Source organism: Pongo pygmaeus, chromosome 6 (genome assembly GCF_028885625.2).
Source record: "Pongo pygmaeus isolate AG05252 chromosome 6, NHGRI_mPonPyg2-v2.0_pri, whole genome shotgun sequence".
In the NCBI taxonomy this organism is placed as follows: Eukaryota; Metazoa; Chordata; class Mammalia; order Primates; family Hominidae; genus Pongo; species Pongo pygmaeus.
In genome coordinates this window covers 25,377,793-25,400,912 of record NC_072379.2, presented here as the reverse complement: position 1 = coordinate 25,400,912, position 23,120 = coordinate 25,377,793, and positions in this window count along the sequence as shown.

Genomic DNA, 23,120 nt, shown 5'->3' with positions numbered 1-23,120 from the left:
AGATGCATCCTTAACCTAGGCAAAATAAACTTCCTAAGCTGACTGAGATCTGTCTTAGATGTTTTGGGTTAACACATGCCTTTGTAGACTAGAAACTAGCACCATTCATAACTGAGAAAATCTGTCTTGATCTTTAAAGAATGATTTACCATTTTCATAGGTATGTAACCTATTTTGTCATTTAGAAACTGCTTGGCAACTGTTCTACATGCACTCTTGCTCAGCCTGTCACATTAAGTCTGGAGGCAATATCATGAGCTTTAACATTTTTCTTTCTTTCTTTTATTTATTTATTTTTTTGACAGGATCTCATTCTGTCACCCAGGCTGGAGTGGAGTGGCATGATCTTGGCTCACTGCAACTTCGGCTTCCCAGATTCAAGAAATTCTCTGGCTTAGCCTCCCAAGTAGCTGAGATTACAGGTGTGCACCACCACACCTGATTAAATTTTTTGCATTTTTAGTAGATATGGGATTTTGCCATGTTAGCCAGGCTGATCTCGAACTCCTGACCTCAGGTGATCCACCTGCCTCAGCCTCCCAAAGTGCTGGGAGTACAGGCATGAGCCACCATGCTCTGCCAACATTTTTCTAAAGTGCTTATTTATCTTTGGTTTTGATGGTCAAAGCTGAGTAAGAATTAGAGGTAATCTTTGCCTGGTCTTATTTTAGTTCCAAATTGTCTTATCCATAAACCACCACCTATTATTGGGTATAGGGTATTAACTTTACATTCACTTGTTCAGTTATTTATCAAAGATGTACTGAGCATCTTTTTGGGGTGACCACTGCTGAGCATACAAAAATACATTTAGGATGGGTTTGGTGACTCATGTCTGTAATCCTAGTGCTTTGGGAGGCTGAAGTGGGAGAGTCACCTGAGGCCAGGAGTTCAAGACCAGCCTAGACAACATCATCAGAACCCATCTCCACAAAAAAAGAAAAACTAGCATTAGCTGGGCAAGGTGGTATGTACCTGTATTCCCAGCTACTAGGGGGGCTGCAGAGAGGATCACTTGAGCCCAGGAGGTTGGGGCCATAAAAAGCTACAATTGCACCACTGCACTCCAGCCTGGGTGACAGAGTAAGATCCTGTCTTAAAAAAAGAATTAAAAATAAAAATAAATAAAATAACTTTCACATGGATACCTTCCACTGTAATTTAATAGAAAGGTTCAAGATTGTAGACTGGGCAACATGGCGAAACCTCGTCTCTACAAAAAAATACAAAACTTAGCCAGGCATGGTGGCATACTACTTGGGAGGCTGAGGGAGGATTGCTTGATCCTGGGAGGTCAAGGCTGCAGTGAGTCAAGATTTTGCCATTGCACTCCAGCCTGGGTGACAGAGCAAGACTCTTGTCAAAAAAAAAAAAAAAAAAAAAAAGATTGTAAAATTACAGTCAACCCTCATTATATGCAGATTCTGTATTCACAAATTTACCAACTTCCTAAAATTTATTTGTAGTCCCCCAAACCAATACTTCCTGCACTTTCATGGTCATTTGCAGATATGTGTGAAGCAGTTAAAAACCTGAGGCACCAGCCGGGTGCAATGGCTCACACCTGTAATCCCAGCATTTTGGGAGGCTGAGGTGGGCAGATCACGAGGTCAGGAGTTCGAGAGCAGTCTGCCCAGTATGGTGAAACCTTGATTCTAGTAACAATACAAAAATTAGCTGGGCATGGTGGCACATGCCTGTAGTCCTAGCTACTCCAGAGGAAGAGGCAGAAGAATCACTTGAACCCGGGAGCTGGAGGTTGCAGTGAGCCAAGATCATTCCACTGCACTCCAGCCTGGGCAACAGAGTGAGACTCCATCTCAACAACAACAAAAATCTGAGCCACCCGAGGCATGCATTCCCAGTTGAGGTGCAACAAGGCAATGCTGCTTTTTATTGTTTTAGCTTCACACAGAGATGACCAGAGATGCAGGTGGAACAGTGAAGTGTAGAGAGAGAAGCTCTGGTTCTGGCGCCAGATGGACCAGGTTTGAATTCCAAATCTAACACTTGGGAGAGGGTAGCCTCAGGAAGTCACTGAGCACTTCTAAACCTCATTTTCTCCTTTGTAAAAATAAAGAAAAGATAATCCACCAGGATTCACTGTATGTAGAATTTAAGATTATAATCTGTGTGTGATATATATCTATATATGTACATATTTCTGCTAGAAGCAATGATGCAGTGTTTACTAAGTAAGCATGTGCAGAAACTTTATAGACCATAAACTATAGGGAATAATGAAAGTTGACTGTACATCTCAACACATGATGTCACATTAAGATTGTTACTTAAAAATTTCTTTTTCTGGCTATTAGGAAGTAAGTTTCTATGATAAAATGTATCTGAGTTATAACAAGGAGGGCCTAAAGCATTCAGATGTATTTGCATAAATTGTAGCTTACTCACTTCAACCCTACTTTAATCCAAATAGGTTTTTGGTTTCAAGTAAATGCATTTCACATTTTCCACATCTGCCATGATCATGTGCATGGCCAATGTCGGGAAGGAAAATTCACAGTCCTGGAATTCTTTATTTTCTGCAAGGATAATATTACAGCCATCCTTTGTCCATCTGCAGATTCTTTTTGTTGTTTTGTTTTAGAGGCTAATATGGTTATTCCCTCCCCCATCTTCTTCTTCTCTTTGTTTGTTTATTCGTTTGTTTGTTTGAGACAGAGTTTAGCTCTGTTACTCAGGCTGGAGTGCAGTGGTGCAATCTAGGCTCACTGCAACCTCAGCCTCCCAGGTTCAAGGAATCCTCCTGCCTCAGCCTCCGAATAGCTGGGATTACAGGTGTCCACCACCATGCCTGGCTAAATTTTGTATTTTTAGGAGAGACAGGGTTTTACTATGTTGGCCAGGCTGGTCTTGAACTCCTGACCTCAAGTGATCTGCCCACCTCAACTTCCCAAAGCACTGGGATTACAGGCATGCACGGCACCCAGGCCACCCCATCTTCTTTGTTGTTAAAACTTTCAAACATACAGAAAGGTTGAATGAATCATACATTAAATGCCTGTACACCCACTGCTTAGACTCAAGAACTGATAGCATTTTATCATATTTGCTTTACTTATATATGTGTATGAATATACATATAGTTGATCCTAAACCACCTGTAAGTTGTAAAGATTATATTTCACCCCCCAATTTTTCCCCTACGTATGTCCTAGGAATAAAAACATTCCCCTTCAAATGACACTATCATGATCACACTTCTGACACTTAGGACAATTCTCTGATAAAATCTAATATCCAATCCATATTCAAATTTTTTCCTTAAATATTTTTGTAGTTTTTTTTTGAACCAGGATCGAATCAAGAGGGATGCTTTGACTTTTGTTATTTTTGTCTCTCTGGACTCCTTTAATTCAGAACAGACTCCAACTTTTTGCCCCCATGACATCAACTTTTTAAAGTTAAGAGTCTGTAATTACTTAGACATTACACATCAGAGTTTAATAATAATCTGAATTTGAGTCCTAGCTCTAGCTGACAAATATGGGGTCAAATAACCATTAAAAGCCTGAGTATATGTATCTGTACTAATATATATAAGTTTAAAAAGATAATACATATGAAATTGCTTTGTAAATTGGAAGAGCTACATAGTTTCCGTGATTTTTAATACAATTATTTTAAAAGTTGTTTTAAAAGCCATGGTGTTAAGATTCTATTATATGATAGTTAAAATAAACTAAATATATGTATGTATGTATTTATTTATTTTTGACACAGTTTCGCTCTGTCGCCCAGACTGTAAGTGCAGTGGCGCAATCTCGGCCCACTGCAACCTTCACCTCCCAGATTCAAGCAATTCTCCTGCCTCAGCCTCCTGAGTACCTGGGATTACAGGCATGTGCCACCATGTCTAATTTTGTGTTTTTAGTGAAGATGGGATTTCAGCATGGTAGCCAGGCTGGTCTCGAACTCCTGACCTCAAGTAATCTGCCTGCCTCAGCCTCCCAAAGTACTAGGATTACAGGCATGAGCCACTGTGCCTGGCCAAAATAAATTAAATTTACATTGCAATTTTAAAAAATTGGGTCAATAAGCTGTTTTCAATTTTAAAAATTCAACAAACTCTGTATTAAATAAAACTCACTTTGAACTTCTCTTTCCTTTCCCACGTTTAGCCAGTATGAGCACAAAGAGAAGGTATGGTTGTGCATTTCAGACCAGCACTGGGATTAAAAATGATGAATGAGATTGCTGACCGTGGGACCTAGAGAGACAATTTTCCTGCTGGATGCTGTGTGATGAATCCCCAGCTTTGGCCTCTGCTGAGATCTTGTGGCTAGGCTCTGGCCCCAGATTAAGCTCCTATAGGACTTTTGCTTTCATCTAAGATGAAGTGACAGAGACGGGATTTTCCATCCTGCCAGAAACAATAAAAATACTCAGACAAAATGTATAAAACAATCTTTTTTTTGAGATGAGGTCTCCCTCTGCCACCCAGGTTGGAGTGTGGTGGTATGATCACAGCTCACTGCAGCCTCAACCTCCCAGCCTCAAGTGATCCCACCACCTCAGCCTCTCAAGGAGCTGGGACTACAGGTACACACCACCAGGCTAATTTTTGTATTATTATTATTTTTTGTAGAGACGGGGTTGTGCCATGTTGCCTAGGCTGGTCTTGAACTCTTGGACTGAAGCTATCCACCCACCTTGGCCTCCCAAAGTGTTGGGATTATAGGTGTGAGCCACTGCATCTGGCCTTAAAACAATTAAAAAAAAAAAAAAGACAAAGAACAGTGGTCCTTGAGAGACAAGAAAAAAAATGAGGTGAGTCCTAATATAGCCTCAACTTACTGTCTTGAGTTTCTAGGCTGTGGCACAAGGAGAAAGAAGCCAAAAAGAGCCCAGCAGACTCCCTTAGTTGAAAAGATGGAGCTGAGAGTCCAGGGAGACCACGGTGAATGGAGTTCATAAGGTCGAGTACTGGAGAGGAGAGAGCTGCAAGGAGAGAGAACTCTGAAGATTTGCAGAGATGCCCCCTCAAGTGTCCAGCAAAATGCTGGTGATTGCATGAATGCAAGGGAACTAAAAGGATTAGAAAACAGTTCCCAGAGCTCACATAGCATCAAGAAAAACACCTGCTTCCACCAGCCAGACTGGAAAAACTTATAATTCATGGGACATTGGGTAGAATACTCAAGAATGTCTTGCCTCAGTATTTGGAGATAATTTGCTCTGGATTGGACAGGGCTTCAAATCTGCCTAACAAATTATAAAAGCAAGACCCCAAAAGATCAAAGTATTTCCAAATAATTTAACCATCCAAGAACTCAAAAATTCTTATGAAAATCCAAATAATATAGTTATCTCAAAAATATCACAGGAATTCAAACAATCCAACATCCAATAAGGTAAAATTTACATAGTCCACCGTCCAGTATAAGATTACCAGGTACCCAAAGAAATAGGACAACATAGTCTATGACGAAGAGAGCAGACAAGGACATCAAAATATATTTTATGAATGTATTCCATATATTCAAAAGGTTAAGCATAGTCATTGAATACATAAACAATTCTAAATCAGAGTTGTAGAGATAAAAACTATAATGTCTGAGATGAAAAATATATGATGTTAACAAAAATTAGACACAGTAGAAACAATGACTCATAAACTTGAAGATGCAACAATAGGAACTATCCAAAATGAAACACACAGACTCTGATTTCTCTACAAATTGTACAAACCTTTTGCCTTTTACTAAAATGAATCATAAAAAGAAAATTAAAGAAAAAAGTGAATGGCACATCAGTGAACTGTGAGACAATTTCAATCAGCCTAATGTACACATGATTTGAGTTCCTAATGGAGAGAGAGGGAGGGGATACAATTATAATAAATAATGACCAAATAAATTTCAAATTTGATGAAAATTATATTCCCACAGACCTAAGAAGTTCGATGAACCCTAAGCACAAGAAACATTAAAAACCCTACACCTTGGCTTCCCAAATTGCTGGGATTACAGGCGTGAGCCACCATGCCCAGCTGGTATTTGGGTTTCTTTCTAAGAAGCTAAAGGTTTCTACTCAGGATTCTGATCTTCTCATAGACCTTCAGGAAGCTCAGAGGTAGGAGCCTCAGGTCCCACGGTGCTTCCCTGATGAAGCAGCCCTGCCCTCCACTCTCATCACTGCACACACTCCATGGATGGTTGCATCTGGGCCTGTCACACAAGCTCCCACTAACTTATTGGGCCTTAAATGGAGCTTCGGACCCACACACAAAACCACGTCCCAGCTCCCTTCCCTGGACAACCCACAGGCACCTCACACACACTGAGTGAAAAGCCAGGCTCACCCTGCACCTTCTTCCCCACCCTCTCTGCTACTCCAGAAGGTCCTGTGTCTCAACAAAAGGCACCACAGTCATCCCCTCTCCCATGTTAAAAGCCCAGGAGTCATCCCCAATGTCTCTCCCTCACTCCACACACGTAGGGAGGTGCAAGTCCTATTGATTTCTTCACATTTCTCTCACCCGCCTCACCTGTTCCTACCTGAAACACTCCATTGTGCATATGAAGGCATCTGCACCTCCACTCACACTGTTTCACCCTTCCAGCAGCACCCCAACCTGCCTCTCCCCGTCCTCACTCCCGAAGCCTCAGCAGGGCCCTGCTCACTCCTGCCTGGATTGGTCTGATGGGCTCCACAACTATTCTCTTTCCCTCCCACCCATATCCTCTGCCCCTGCCAGCTAGTGCTATGCTAGGAGGCCAACTGGATCACATCAATCCCCATTCAGGTCTTTCATTGGCCCTCACAGCTCCTGAGCTAAAGTTTAACTCACAATCATCAATCACATCAATCAGCACACACAGTCCCTTTGGGTCTGGCTCTGGTTCCTGCCTAGATTCACCCTCACTCTCCCCCACCACTGCACTCATGTCTCTATTTATTTACCTCACTCTGTCACTCAGGCTGGGATTGCAGTGGTGCGATAACACCTTGCCGCAGCCTTCAACTCCTGCCAGCCTCAGCCTCCGGAGTGACTGGGACTATAGATGCACACTACCAAACCTGGCTCAATTTATTTTTTATTTTTCAGTAGAGACAGGACCTCACTATGTTAGCCCCGGATGGTCTTAAACTCCTGGCTTCAAGCAATCATACCTCAGCCTCCCAAAGCGTTGAGATGATAGGCATGAGCAACTGCACTCAGCTCCGTGGTTCTTTAATACAGATTTTAGTGCCTATTCTGTAGCAACTACTGCTGAAGAATCCAATACACATTCTTTCTCCCCCCATCTGTAAGTAAATGCATTTCCTAAATACATCAGTGCCATTTCTTACCACTTTACCTACATAAACATGTTCCTTCCTCAACTTCTCCTCCCAATTCTGTGCCTAATTAAAGTCCACTAAACCTACTCTATACAAAAATGCACTGAATTCACTTTACTCACAATCTGGGTTTCTTCTGGAGCCCACAGCTACTAATTTCAGGAAAACAAACAAATGAATGCCCAATTCTGTTCACACTTGGTTCGTTGTAGTTAAATGCAGGCAACTCTGAGGCTTCCTAGGAAGTAAGTCTCCCAGCACATGTCACTAGGGCACGAGATCCACTGGGGTAAGGTGAGAAACCATGAGAACCTGTGTTAATGTTTACTTTTGTCTTTAAAGATAGAAAGTACACCTTCTGAATATAGTGTTAATAGCACATACAGACTATGTAAACATACAGGTGCATCAGGGATATGTGCTCCCAAGTTTTTTGAGTGCTAGGAGCTTGAGATAAATGGAATGGAACCCAGTGTTTCTCCTGCCTCTGCTCATTTCCTCCTATTCTCCAGCCAGCTCCCTCCATCTGAGCCACTCTGGCTACTTGACATCCCTGAAACCCAACAAGCTCACGCTCATCTTCACCCCACACAAACTCACACAGCGCATTCTCTGCCTTCATCCAGGGCTCTGCTCCAATGTACGTCCCTAGATAGACACCACCCATCCTGCCCCTCAGTCAGCTCTACCCACTTAAACGCTGCTTCACTGCTCTCCAGAACACTTCTACTTGCCTGATACTGTTATTTGTTTAGTGTCTGACACAAAAAGGACAAAAGCTCTGGGAGCATGGAGACCTTCTGTGTTGTTTTCAAGCATTTTCTGCAGTGCCGCAGAAAGTATGAACTAAATGGATGAAGGCAGATTTGGCTCCTCTTGGGCCCTCCTGGGTAGAGACCACTATATGGCCAGCCTCGTCTAGCTGCCTGGCATGTCTGCCTTCCCTATAGGCCGGCACAGTCCAAGATAACATTTCTCAATCACGAAAGTGTCCCGTATCTGTGCTGTAGTCAAAACTAGCCATTAACCACATATAGCAGCTGATTATTTGAAATGTTGCCAGTGTGACTAAGAAACTGAATTTTTCAATTTATTTAATTTTACTCCTAAATTCACATAGTCACATATAGCCAGTGGCCAATGGACTGGGCAGAGTCACTCCAGATTGCAGGGTTCTTGAGGGCTGTGTTCAACTTTGTTCCCTAGTTCCGAGCATAATACCCGGCATATGCCAGATTCTCATTAAGTTCCCAGTGGGTGCCCAGCCAAAGGTAGGTCTTAGAGACAACAGGGAATTTGTGTTTTAAATGTGAGCCTGTGATGTTTTTCTCTAGTTCACACAATCACCAGAAAGCCCATGTCTTGGCATAACCTGGAGGAATCTTTAAATGGTAAGGTTTGGCTATACCATTAAGATAGAGCACAGACAGGCAGATTGGCTGGAGACCTCTCAGGGTACTGTGACACTGGGGCAGGGGAAACAGAGGCCTCTGCTTTGATCCTGGAAACTAGACTTGTACTAACCAACCTTACAAGAGACTGATAGATTCAACTGTAACTGTCAAGCAAACAAAAATGTTCCTTATGGCCTTACATTGCATCCATTCATTCATCAAACACCCAAATGTTACAAGCACAGGTTCTGGAGTCATCCAGAGTTCAAATCCTGATCCTGTCACTCATGCTGTCACCTTGGGCAGGTTTTTAACCTGAGTCTATTTTTTAAGGTCTTTGTAAGGAAGTAGGAGAAGCACAGGGCTCAGGGACACTAAGACATAAGAGTAGGAGTGAGGCATGGGGCTGAAAACAAACAATGAAAATCCACGAAAAAAAGACTGAACCCCCAGCCCATGTGACTACTGAAACATATACAGCATTTTTACCCTAGGTTTGAAGAGGGATTGTTATTCTCTGAAAAAAGGTTGAATAACTCTAAAGACCCCTCACATAGTGCCATTTGAGGGTCCTTTAAGAAAAAATCCAGGAGGGTTAGCTTTCCAAACCTACCTCCTCCCTCTCCTCTTGAACCTCAATCCTGCTGAGTCAGCACCTGCTGCAGAGCTGCAGCCACCGTGGCTCTGCTCAGCCTCTGCAGCCAGTGCCTCACCTCTGCACTGTCACCTGGGCCACAGACTACACAAATGACTTGCAGGGGGCTTGTAAGCAGGAATCTGGCCTCCTGCACCCAAAGATGCTGCACTTCCCTGAGGAGAGGGTGGAAGACATACCTTCTACTCCTCAGTGCTAAGAAGGAAATGTCAAGGGGGAAAAAAGGCAAGAAATCAAATCCTTACAAAAGGCCCAGCAAGTAAGGGAAGTAGTCTAGGAACTGATCATGAAAATGTCATTGAGCCAGACATTGAGGTTCAAAATAAAACAAATAAAACTACAGAGGTAAGTAAAGAAATAATGCAGCAGGCAAACGGAAATAAGTTTGCTGCTACTGAGACCCCAAGTGATGAGTTCCAGAAAGTTAAACTGGCCTTGTTCCAGCTGCCATTAAGGTAGATTGTTAGTTGGCCATTCTGTATATCACAAGAGCCATCATCTTTGTAAAATGCTGAGTCCAGTGCTGCCCACCCAAGTGTGTGTGAGGGCCTGTGACTCAGCTCGGCCTTAAGAGTGGCAGGGACCAGGAGAGGAAGCAGACTGCAATCTTGCCCTTGTTTAAAAACTGGGCTCTGATGAAGATACTAGTGAAATGTAGAAAGCTACTCAAGCAAGGGCTAAGAGGACTTCAGGATACTAGAGAAGAATCAAAACGGGAAGGAAGAGCGGGCTAAGAACAGGCCAGAGTGACAAAGCCTCAGGAGTCACCCAAGTGGCTTCAAGGGGAGGAAGACGCAGATGACATGCAGCAACTTAGTGTGGTGATGTCCTAGCTGGTTTTCATGGAAAAATGCCCGCTACAAGGGAGTGAGGCAGCTTGGTCTGAATTGGAGAAATGCTTTGGCCCAATGGAATGCTAAGCAACAGAGTTCTTACAGCAGTGGAGGATCTAGAAGTTAATAATGACCTGCCTGGAGACAGCCCAGATCCCAACCAGCATGCCAAATCATCAGAGCAACCCAATGGCTACAAATGTCACCTATAAATCATCAGCTACATTTGGAGGGCAAACCTAATGTTCTTTGCCAAATTGCCTCTGTGTCCACTCCCAGTATCCAAATCAGTTACTAAGCATTACAATAATTGTGTATGCTAACTTCTAACTCATTTTTAAAAAGAATCTGGAAAACTCTGATGATAATCCCTCTGGCCCAATGCATTAGGAATATTTTACAGTAATTTATCATTGGTCTTTTTAGTTGCTTTCCTACTTTTTATATATTATAAATCTGAACCATGTCCTAGTCCATTATGTGCCACTATAACAGAAAACCTGAAACTGAGTAATTTATAAAGATAAAAAATGTATTTGGCTCATGGCTCTGGAAGGTGGGAAGACTGAGGGGCCACTGTTGATGAGGGCCTTTTTGCTGCATCATCCCATGGCAGAAAGGGGAAGGGCAAGGCCAGCACTTTGGGAGGTTGGGACATGTGGATCACGTGACCTCAATAGTTCAAGGCCAGCTTAGGCAACGTAGCAAAATGTCATCTCTACAAAACAATATAAAAATTAGCTGGGTATGGTGGTGCATGTCTGTAGTCCCAGAAGCCTGGGGGGCTGAAGTGGAAGGAAGATTTGAGCCTGAGAAGTCAAGGCTGCAGTAAACTGTGTTTGTACCACTACATCCCAGCCCAGGCAACAAAGCAAGACCCTGTCTCAAAATAAATAAATAAATAAAAAAGGAGAAGAAGAAGGGGGAATGGCAAGGAGGAGAAGGGAGAGAGAGCCAAACATCCTTTTATCTGGATAAAGAACCAAAAATCCACAGTTAAGAACCAAATCTCCTGATAACAGCATTAATCCATTCTTAGGGCAAAACCCTCATGACCTAATGACCTGCTCCCACCTGTCAACACTGTTGCACTGCAGATTAAGTTTCCAGCATATGAACTCTGAGGAATATATTTAAACCATAGCAAAGTATAACATAAGCACTGCCACATTTTTAGAAACTATAAAATAAAATTAAAAAACAAAAATAAAGTTAATTTCTAAATTTTGAAACTGCTCATTTGTATTGATCATTTTGGCTTTTCCTATGGTTTGGTTGAATAAAAAAGAAACTGTTAAAGATCTCTTATTCCAGAGTGAGGAACAACGCATCTCATCAGAGGAAAACACTGTTCATTATTTAAATACAGTCAGATATATTTTTTCTTTGAATCTTTTCATTTTAATTGTTTGAGAACAACAATCATGGACCCCAATATATAATAGGTCCTGGTTAAGGATGGAAACCCCTAGGGAAAGTTTCAGAAGATTACCCAATATCATATCATAGAATCACACATGTACAAATCCAGAGCGGATTTGTAGGGAGCAATGAAATCCAGCATTGTAATATAAGGAAAAATATTTAAAATGCTACATAAAATCTTAGTTCTGTCACCTAAAATAGAAATAAAATACTGGGCATTGTTTTCATATAGAAAAAGAAGAGGATTATTTTCCTTTTACATGTCTGTGTTTAAAATTACCTTCCCATCAGCAGATGCATACCTTTCCATTTTTTTTTTTAAGAGATTGGGTCTCTTTCTGTTCTCAAAGCTGGAGTGCAATGGCATCATAACTCACTACAATCTCAAATTCCTGGGCTCAAGTAATCCTTGAGAAATCAAGTGAGCCTCAACCTCCCAAGCAGCTAAAATTATAGGTGCATGTCACAGTGTCAGGCTAATTTTTTTTTTAATTTTCCCGAAGAGGGAATATTCACTATGTTGACCAAGCTGATATTGAACTGCTAGGCTCAAGTGATCATCTTGCCTTGGCCTCCCAAAGTGCTCGAATTACAGGCATGAGCCACTGTGCCCAGCCACATTTTCCTTAAATTCTCTGGTTCTAGCTTTTTAGCTTTTGATTAATTACTGTATAAAGTCTGGACTGGGAAACAGTTCTGAATTTAAACCCTTGTTCTGTGACACTGGCCCTCACATACACTTGGGTCTCTTTTTCTAAGCCTGTTTTTCAATCTGAAAAATGGGAATAACACCTGCTACTCCACAAGTCTTTCAAGAATTAGGGATTGGCTTAAAGTATGTAGCACAGAGCAGGTATGCAATAAACAATGGACATCACTGTCCTATTAGTCTTTCCCAAATGTTATGAACCTTATCTTCTAGTAACTGATGAAGAAAAATCACTGGATGGCCATGGAGACTGACTTATTGCAGGGCTTGCTGAACGGGAGCAAAGACCATACAAGCCATACCTCCCAGCACCATCTTGGGATCTTCACATCACTGGGTGGTGGCAGCAAAATGTCCCTGCACTAGGACTGCATTTTCCTGGACAGTATGTTACTAAGGCATGTGGTGCCATTTCCTTTGCAACTGTCACATGAGTGCAACTTCAGGTCCCAGAGAACAAACATCAGGCTCATGTTCCCTTTCATAACTCTCATTCAACAGTGCATACCACAAGTCAGAACCAGGGCAACTAGGCAAGAGAAAGAAAAGAGAAAAGAAAAAGAAAAAATAAAAAACAAAACAAAAGAAAAGAAGAAAAGAGAGCATCTACATAACAAAGGAAGAAATCAAATTTGCTTTGTACACAGATGACACAATCTTATGCCTAAACCTAAATACACTAAAAAACTGTTAGAAGTGATCATCATATTTCTGTAAAGTTGCAGGATACAAAATCCACATACAAAAAGCAGTGGCATTTATACTTACAAAGAGAGAACAATCTAAAAATAATCAAGAATGCAATCTTATTTATAATAACTGCAATCAATATAAAAATATCTAGGATTCCATTTAACCAAAGATGTGAAACATCTATACAAAGAAAACTATAAAACATGAAAGAAGTGGAAGAAGACACATGAAAATAGAAAGCTCTTCCATGCTTATGAATTGGAAGAATGAAGATGGTTAAAATGAAAACAGTAGCTCAGGCAATGGACAGAGTCAATGCAATACCTATCAGAATATCAATGACCTTCTTTGCAGAAATAGAAAATACAATCATAAAATTTCCATGGAACTACAAAAGATCTTGAATAGTCAAAGCAGTCCTGAGCCAAAAGAATGAAGCTGGAGATATCACACTACCTAGCTTCCAAATATGCTATAAAGCTACAATAACCAAATCATCATGGCATTGTTATGAAAACAAACACATAGATCAATAAAAAAGTGGACCTAGATATACACACACACATTTACATCCAGCTCATCTTTCACAAAGGTACCAAAAACATAGTATGGTGAAAGGGCAGTCCTTCCTGTAGTGATGCTGGCAATCCGAATAATTTTACACAGAAGAATGAAACTAGATCCCTATCTCTCACCATACATGAAAATCAAATCAAATGGATTAAACACTTATTGAAGACTAGAAACTATGAAACTACTAGAATAAAACATTGAGGAAATACTTCAGAACACTGGTCTGGGCAAAGGTTTTTGATTTGCGACCTCAAAGCACAGTCAACCAAAGCAAAAATAAACAAATGGGATTCCATCAAGCTAAAAAGCTCTTTGTACGGCATAAGATACAATATAAGAGGAAAGAGAACCCACAGAATGGGACACAAAATTTGCAAACTACTCACCTGACAAGGGATACAAAGCCAGAATGCATAAGGAGCTCAAACCACTCAATACCGAACAAACCCAGATAATCTGATTTAAAAATAAGCAGATCTGAATAGATATTTCTGGAAAGAAGACATATAAATGGCCAACTGGCATATTAAATAATGTTCAGCATCACTAATCACAGTATTGTGAATCAAAACTATAATGATGTATCATCTTACCCGTTAAAACTGCCTTTATCAACAGATATTGAAAATAACAGATACTAGCCAGGATGTGGAAAAAGGGCTACCCTCGTACAGTGTGAGTGAAACTAAAATAGCCACTATGGAAAACAGGATGGAGGGGCCTCAATATATTTGTCTGTTCTCACACTGCTATAAAGAACTATCTGAGACTGGGTAATTTAGAAAGAAAAGAGGTTTAATTGACCCACAGTTCAACAAGCTGTACAGAAAGCACAGCTGGGAGGCTTCAGGTAACTTACAATTATGGTGGAAGGTGAGGGGGAAGCAAGCACATCTTACCATGGGGAGCAGGAAAGAAAAAGAGTGAAGGGGGAAGTGCCACACACCTTTAAACCATCACGTCTCATGAGAACTCATTCACTATCACAAGGACAGCAAGGGGAAAATCAGCCCCCATGACCGAATCACCCCTCATCAGGCTCCTCCCTCCAATTTGACGTAAGATTTGGGGCAGGGATGCAAATCCATACCATGTAATTTCACCCCAGCCCCTATCAAATCTCATGTCCTCCTCACATTGCAAAATACAATTATCCCTTCTCAATAGTCCCCAAGTTTTAACTCGTTTTAGCATTTACTCAAAAGTACGCAAAGTCTTATCTGAGACAAGGTTTATTCTCTTCTGCCTATGGGCGTGTAAAATCAAAAACAAGTTAGTTACTTCCAAGATGATGTAAATGAGGAGGAGGAGGAGGTACAGCCGGTGAAATGGCTTACACCTGTAAGTGAGGAGGACGCGGAGGAGGAGGAAACAGCCAGGTGAGATTGCTCACACCTGTAAATGAGGAGGAGGAGGAGGAGGAAACAGCCAGGTGAGGTAGCTCAGAGAAGGAGGAGGAGGAAACAGCCAGGCGAGATGGCTCACACCTCTAAATGAGGAGGAGGAGGAGGAGGAGGAGGAGGAGGAGGAGGAGGAAACAGCCAGGCGAGGTAGCTCAGAGAAGGAGGAGGAGGAAACAGCCAGGAGAGGTGGCTTACGCCTGTAGAGGAGGAGGAGAAGGAGGAGGAGGAGTTGGAGTAGGAGGAGGAAATAGCCAGGTGAGGTGGCTCACACCTGTGGAGGAGGAGGAGGAGTTGGAGGAGGAGGAGGAAATAGCCAGGTGTGGTGGCTCAGGCCTGTAAATGAGGAGGAGGAGGAGGAAACAGCCAGGCGTGGTGGCTCACGCCTGTAAATGAGGAGGAGGAGGAGGAGGAAACAGCTAGGATTGGTGGCTCATGCCTATAATCCCAGCAATTTGGGAGGAGGAGGAGGAGGACCCGCCAGGAGTCAATTTGGGAGGCAGCAATGGCAGCAAGCAGGAAGGAGAGAGAAGGAAAAAGAAAGAGGAGGAGGAAGGAGGGAGGTGGAAGAAGAAACAGGAGGAGGAAAGGAAGAAGGAAGGAGGAGGAATAAAACAGCCCAGTTGGACAAAGCTCCAGCAACTCGGGAGGGTGAGACAGAAGAATTGCTTGAACCTGGGAGGCAGAGGTTGCAGTGAGCCGAGATCGTGCCACTGCACTCCAGCCTGGGTGACGGAGTGAGACTCTGCCTCAAAAAAAAAGAAAAGAAACAGCCAGGCGCGGTGGCTAACGCCTGTAATCACAGCAATTTGGGAGGCTGAGGCGGGAAGATTGCTGGAAACCCAGGAGTTTGAGGCCAGCCTGACCAACATACTGAGAACCCATGTCTACAAAAAAAAAAAAAAAAAAAAAAATTTAAAAATTAGCCAGGAATAGTGGCACAAGCCAGTCTTCCCAGCTACTCAGAAGGCTGAGGCTGGAGAATCACTTGAGCCTAGGAGGTCGAGGCTGCAGTGAGCTATGGTCAAATCACTGCACTTAAGCCTGGGCAATAAAGTAAGACTCCATCTCAAAAAAATAGTAATAAAGTTTGAAATACAATAAGAATTACAGAAATGTGACACAAAGACACCAAGTGAGTACATGCTATAGGAAAAACGGCACCAATCCACTAGCTCAACATAGGGTTGCCACAATCCTCTAATATGATAAGAAATGGGCCAGGCATTGTGAGTCACACTTGTAATTCCAGCACTTTGGGAGGCTGAGATGTGAGGATTGCTTGAGGCCAGGAGTTTGAGACCAGCTTGGTCAACATATCGAGGCCTCATCTCAATTGTTTTAAATATTATTTATATTTTTAAATAAAACAAAAATAAGAAATGCAGTATCTGTGAAACACAATAAAGTGAAGTAAAAGAAAATGAAGCTGGGTACTGTGTCTCATGCCTGTAATCCCAGCACTCTGGGAGGCCAAGGGAGATGGATAGCCTGACGTCAGGAGTTCAAGACCAGCCTGGCCAACATGATGAAACCCCATCTCTACTAAAAATACAAACATTAGCAGGGCATGCTGGTGTATGCCTGTAGTCCCAGCTACTCTGGAGGATGAGGCAGAAGGATCTGTTGAGCCCTGGAGTTTGAGGAAGTGTTAAGAATTCTAGTCAATATACACAATTGACCTACTAAATATAATAAGGGTGAAAGGAAACGACTCTATGAAAAGTATGCAAGGAATATAAGGCATGTTTTTTATAAGAAAAGGTATGAGGTATGAAGGACATGTTTCCATTAATGAAAAAGAGATGGCCGGTCACGGTGGCTCATGCCTGTAATTCCAGCACTTTTGGAGGCCAAGGCGGGTGGTTCACAAGGTCAGAAGTTCAAGACCAGCCTGGCCAAGATGGTAAAACCCCATCTCTACTAAAAATACAAAGATCAGCAAGGCATGGTGGCGGGCACCTGTAATCCCAGCTACTTGGGAGGTTGAGGCAGAGAATTGCTTGAACCCAGGAAGCGGAGGTTGCAGTGGGCTGAGATCATGCCACTGCACTTCAGCCTGGGCAACAGAGTGAGACTCTATCTCAAAAAAAAAAAAAAAGAAAGAGAATCATTTTGTCACAAAGTAGAATGAATTGTTCCAGAATGAGAAAGTGGAAAATGTAGAAGGAAAGAAACCTGTAAAAATATAAAACGTTGCAGAGGCAGGCCCAGTGGCTCATGGCTGTAATCCCAGCACTTTGGGAGGCCGAGGTAGGCGGATTGTTTGAGTCCAGGAGTTCAAGACAACCCGGGCAACACAATGAGACCTTGTCTTTACAAAAAATTTAAAAATTAGCCAGGTGTGTTGGCACATGACTGTAATCCCAGCTACTCGGGAGGCTGAGATGGGAGGATTGCTTGAGCCTGGGAGGTGGAGGTTGCAGTGAACCAAAACTGCGCCACTGCACTCCAGCCTGGGTGACAGAGGGTGACTTTGTTGAAAAAATAAATAAAATTAGCTGGGTGTGGTGTCGCAATCCTGTAGTTTCAGCTACAAAATGCTTCATGATGAAATAGTTTCAATAACTTTGAGATTGTATCAATGGACTGAGTAAGAATTCCCAGTTCTCTAGTGGAGAAGCTGACATTCATGAAACTGGTAACACAAGATCAAGCAGAACAAGAATTAATTACATGGGACTGAATGAACTAATAAAGCATAATTGTGGTTCTTGTTTTGGAACACTGCTGGTTTTTACTATTTTGTTTTCTTTTATTTATTTATTTATTTTTTGAGACGGAATCTTGCTCTGTCGCTCAGGCTGGAGTGCAGTGGTGCAATCTCAGCTCACTGCATGCTCCGCCTCCTGGGTTCACGCCATTCTCCTGCCTCAGCCTCCCGAGTAGTTGGGACTATAGGCGCCTGCCACTACACCTGGCTAGTTTTTTGTATTTTTAGTGGAGACAGGGTATTTTCTTAATATAAGGAACTCTGCCGCTGGGTGCAGTGGCTCATGCCTGTAATCCCAGCACTGTGGGAGGCCAATGTGGGTGGATCACCTGAGGCCAGGAGTTCAAAACCAGCCTGGCCAACATGATGAAACCCTGTCTCTACTAAATATGCAAAAAATTAGCCAAGCATGGTGGCACACACCTGTAGTCCCAGCTATTCGGGAGGCTGAGGCAGGATAATTACTTCAATCAGGGAGGTGGAGGCTGCAGTGAGCTGAGGTCATGCCACTGCACTCCAGCCTGGGTGACAGAGCAAGACTCTGTCTCAAAATAAATAAATAAATAATAAAAAAAACTATTTTATATATATATATATATAAACACAGTGGATGAAAATTGGCAATTCTCTTTTCTCTTTATATATGAGTGTATAATAAAACCCATGACTCTGTCAATTCCTTCTTCAGGCATAAATTTGAAAGTCTGAGGCCAGGCATGGTGGCTCATGCCTGTAACCTTAACACTTTGGGAGGCTGAGCTGGGAGGATTGCTTGAGGCCAGCAGTTCAAGGCCAGCCTAGGCAATATAGTGAGACCCTAACTACAAAACGTTTTCTTTTTCTTTCTTTCTTTTTTTTTTTTTTTTTTGTGATGGAGTTTCACTCTTGTTGCACAGGCTGGAAATGGCACGATCTCGGCTTACCACAACCTCTGCCTCCTGGGTTCAAGCAATTCTCCTTCCTCAGCCTCCCGAGTTGCTGGGATTACAGTCACCTGCCACCACACCTAGCTAATTTTTGTATTGATAGTAGAGACAGGGTTTCACCATGTTGGCCAGCCTGATCTTGAACTCCTGACCTAAGGTGATCTGCCTGCCTCGGCCTCTCAAAGTGCTGGGATTACAAGTGTAAGCCACCACGCCTGGCTTTTTAAAAATTTTTTGAGATGGAGTCTCACTCTGTTGCCCAGGCTAGAGTGCAGTGGTGCGATCTCGGCTCACTGCAACCTCCACCTCCTGGGTTCAAGTGATTCTCCTGCCTCAGCCTCCCGAGCAGCTGGGATTACAGTAGCTGGGATTACAGGTGCCAGCCACCATGCCCAGCTAATTTTTGTATTTTTAGTAGAGACAGAGTTTCACCATGTTGGCCAGGCTGACCTTGAACTCCTGACCTCAAGTGATCCCCCCACCTCGGCCTCCAAAAGCACTGGGATTGCAGGTGTGAGCCACCACACTTGGCCAATTCTCACTTTTAGTTCCTGCAAGAACTGGCCGGGTGCAGGGGCTCACACCTGTAATCCCAGCACTTTGGGAGGCTGAGGCGGACAGATCACCTGAGGTCGGGAGTTCAAGACCAGCCTCGCCAACATGGAGAAACCCTGTCTCTACTAAACATACAAAATTAGCTGGGTGTGGTGGCACATGCCTGTTATCCCAGCTACTTGGGAGGCTGAGGCAGGAGAATCGCTTGAACCGGGGAGGCGAAGTTTGCTGTGAGCCGAGATCGTGCCATTGCACTCCAGCCTGGGCAACAAGAGCAAAACTCCATTAAAAAAAAAAAAAAGTTAAAAAGTTAAAGAACTAGTTGTTGGAAGAGCTTGGCACCTCCGCTCTGTCACTTCCTCCTTTGCCATGTGATCTGCACATAGCTCCCCTTCACCCTTCTGCTGTGAGTGGAAGTTTCCAAGGCTGCAGCAGAAGCAGATGCCGGGGCCATGCTTCTAGTACAGCCTGTAGAACCGTGAGCCAAAACAAATCTCTTTTTGACAAAAAAGAGACAAATGACAGAGCCTCAGCCTCAGCTGTTCCTTTTAACAAACTAAGAGGACAAGCTACTTTATCGGGTTGTTGTGAGAAGTAGATGAGATAATACATGTAGAGCCCCCAGATGAGGGTCTGTCTGGCACATGGTGTATCAGTCAGGACAGGCTAATTAAGCTGCAGTAACAAACAACTCCAAAACCTCAGTTGTTTGAATCGATAAAGATTTATTTCTCATTCATGCTACACATCCATCACAGGTTGGAAAGGTGGCTTTGATTTCCATAAGTTGCTCAGGGATCCCGGCTGAGGGATACTCAATTTCACATGTGCTTTCATGATTACCAAGGCAGGAAAAAGGGATGCAAAAAATCAGGCATTGGCCCTTAAAAATATTGCTGTTTGCTGGGCGCAGTGGCTCATGCCTGTAATCTCAGTACTTTGGGAGACTGAGGTGGGTGGATCACCTGAGGTCAGGAGTTCAAGACCAGCCTGGCCAATGTGGTGAAACCCCATCTCTGCTAAAAATACTGTTAGCAGGATGTGGTGGCACATGCCTGTAGTCCCAGCTACTTGAGAGGCTGAGGCAGGAGAATCACTTGAACCTGGGAGGTGGAGGTTTCAGTGAGCCGAGATCATGCCACTGCACTCCAGCCTGGGCAACCGAGTGAGATTCCACCTCAAAAGAATTTTTTTTTTTTTTTTTTTGCTGTTTAAGGCTGGGCGTGATGGCTCATGTTTGTAATCCCTGCACTTTGAGAGGCCAAGGGGGGCAGATCGCTTGAGCTTAGGAGTTTGAGACCAGCCTGGCCAACACGGCAAAACCTCGTCTCTACAAAAAATTAGCCCCCATGGTGGCATGCACCTGTAGTCCTAGCTATTTGGGAGGCTGAGTTGGGAGAATTGCTTGAGCCTGGGAGGCAGAGGTTGCAGTGAGCTGAGACTGTGCCACTGCACTCCAGCCTGGGTGACAGAGTGAGACCCTTTCTCTCAAAAAAATAAATAAATAAATAAAATTTGCCATTTATATTTCATTGACCAAAAACGTCACATGGTCACCCCTCACATGACAGGGTCAAAGACACCCAATTCCACTTCGTGTCTAAAAAGAGGGAGAAAGAAATATTTGGTGAACTTCTATGGTTAGTTATCATAATTTAAAAAGTGGGCAGAGGGGAACTCACTGAGGATGCGACATTTGAGTTGAGGCTTCAATGACAAAGAAGCAGAAATTATAGGAGCTACATGTGCGAAGTCTCTAAGGCAGGAATGGGCTTTTAAGGAACAGAAAGTAGTAGCTTGACTGTTTGGAGAACGGTGAATGAGAGTAAGAATTGAGCAGGGGCTGGGTCATACAAAGCTTTCTTGGCCATAGTAAGGAGTTTGAATTATATTTCAAGTGCACCAGGAGACCGGGCAGGGTGGCTCACACCTTTAATCCCAGCACTGTGGGAGGTGAGGTGGGAGGATCGTTTGAGCCAAAAAGTTTCAGACAGACCAGCCTGAGCAACATAGACCCTGAAATGTCACCCCAAAATTTAAAAATGAGCAGGGCATGGTGGTACATGCTTGTGGTCCCAGCTACTTGGGAGGCTGAGATGGGAGGATCACTTCAGCCTGGAAGGTCGAGGCTGCAGTGAGATGTGATGGTGCCACTGTACTCCAGCCAGGGCAACAGAGTGAGATCTGTCTCCAAGAAAAAAAAAAAAAAAGAGAGAAATTGGCTGCGTGTGGTGGCTCATGCCTGTAATCCTAGCACTTCGGGAAGCTGAAGTGGGTGGATCACTTGAGGTCAGGAGTTCGAGACCAGCCTGGCTAACATGGTGAAACATGGTCTCTACTAAAAATACAAAAATTAGCCTGGTGTGGCGTTGCGTGCCTGTAATCCCAGCTACTTGGGAGGCTGAGGCAGGAGAATCGCTTGAACCCAGGAGATGGAGGTTGCAGTAAGCCAAGATTGTGCCATTGCACTCCAGCCTGGGAGGCAAAGTGGGACTCCGTCTCAAAAAAAAGTGTGAACTGATACATTGGGCTGTTACTTCATGAAAAGATATTATCATTGTTTATAGTACTGGTACAGGTTTGTACCCTATAAACACAAGAATTGTAATAACTTCTAGTGCACATAATTCTCATAAAAATGTAAACTCTATTTTTAAAAAGTTAGCCAGGTGTGGTGGCATGCACCTGTGTCCAGCCACTCAGGAGACTGTGGCAGGAGGGTTGCTTGAATCCAGGAGTTGGAGGCTGTGGTGTGCTATAATTGCACCACTGCACTCCAGCCTGGGTGCCAGAGCACATCCCTGTCTCTAAAACATGTGAACAAAACAAAACAAAACAAAAACTCTGTGTGTGTGAGATTGCACACACCAAATAATTGAGGCCATTCTTTTAGGAGTGATGATACATTATGACAAGGTATCAACAAGAATGAAATTATATGCTTACAATTGTACTTCTCTGAGGACTTGAAATACTTCACACACTTTAGCTTCTGGGTCCATATATATCAAATGTTATTTCTTTTTTCTCTTTTTCTTTTCATTTTGTTTGTTTATTTGTTTGTTTGTTTTTGAGACAAAGTCTTGCTCTGTCGCCCAGGCAGGAGTGTAGTGTCACAATCTTGGTTCACTGAAACCTCTGCCTCTGGGGTTCAAGCAATTTCCCTGCCCCAGCCTCCCGAGTAGCTGGGATTACAGGTGTGTGCCACCACACCAGGCTAATTTTTTGTATTTTAGTAGAGACGGGATTTCACCATGTTGGCCAGGCTGATCTCGAACTCCTGACCTCAGGTGACCTGCCCGCCTTAGCCTCCCAAAATGCTGGTATTGCAGGCATGAGCCACTGCACCCAGCCTTCTAATGTTATTTCTTCTCTACTACCCACATTTTTTTTTTTTTAGACAGGGTCTTGCTCTGTCCCCCGGCTGCAGTACAGTGGTGTGATGACAGCTCACTGCAGCCTCAACCTCTCATGCTCAAGCGATGCTCCCACATCAGCCTCCTGAGTAGCTGGGACTACAGGTATGTGCCACCATGCCTGGCTAATCTTTGTAATTTTTTTAGAGATGGGGTTTTGCTATGTTACCTAGGCTGGTTTCAAACTCCTGAGCTCAAGCAATCCGCCCACCTCAGCCTCCCAAAGTGCTGAGATTACAGGCATGAGCCACTATGCCTAGCCAAAAAAAAAAAAAAAAGAAAAAAGATAATTAAAAAAAAAAAAAAAAGGAAAGTACTCTGCTTACCATGATCATGGGAACTGGGACATCTAAGTCCAAGATCCTAATGTTATAAAGACTGGAAACACATTACAAAAGTTAGCCAGGTGCGGTGGTGCATGCCTGGAGTCCCAGCTACTTGGGAGACTGAGGTGGAAAGATCTTTTGAGGGCTGGGTGTGGTGGCTCACACCACGTGGTGGCGGATCATGAGGTAAGGAGTTC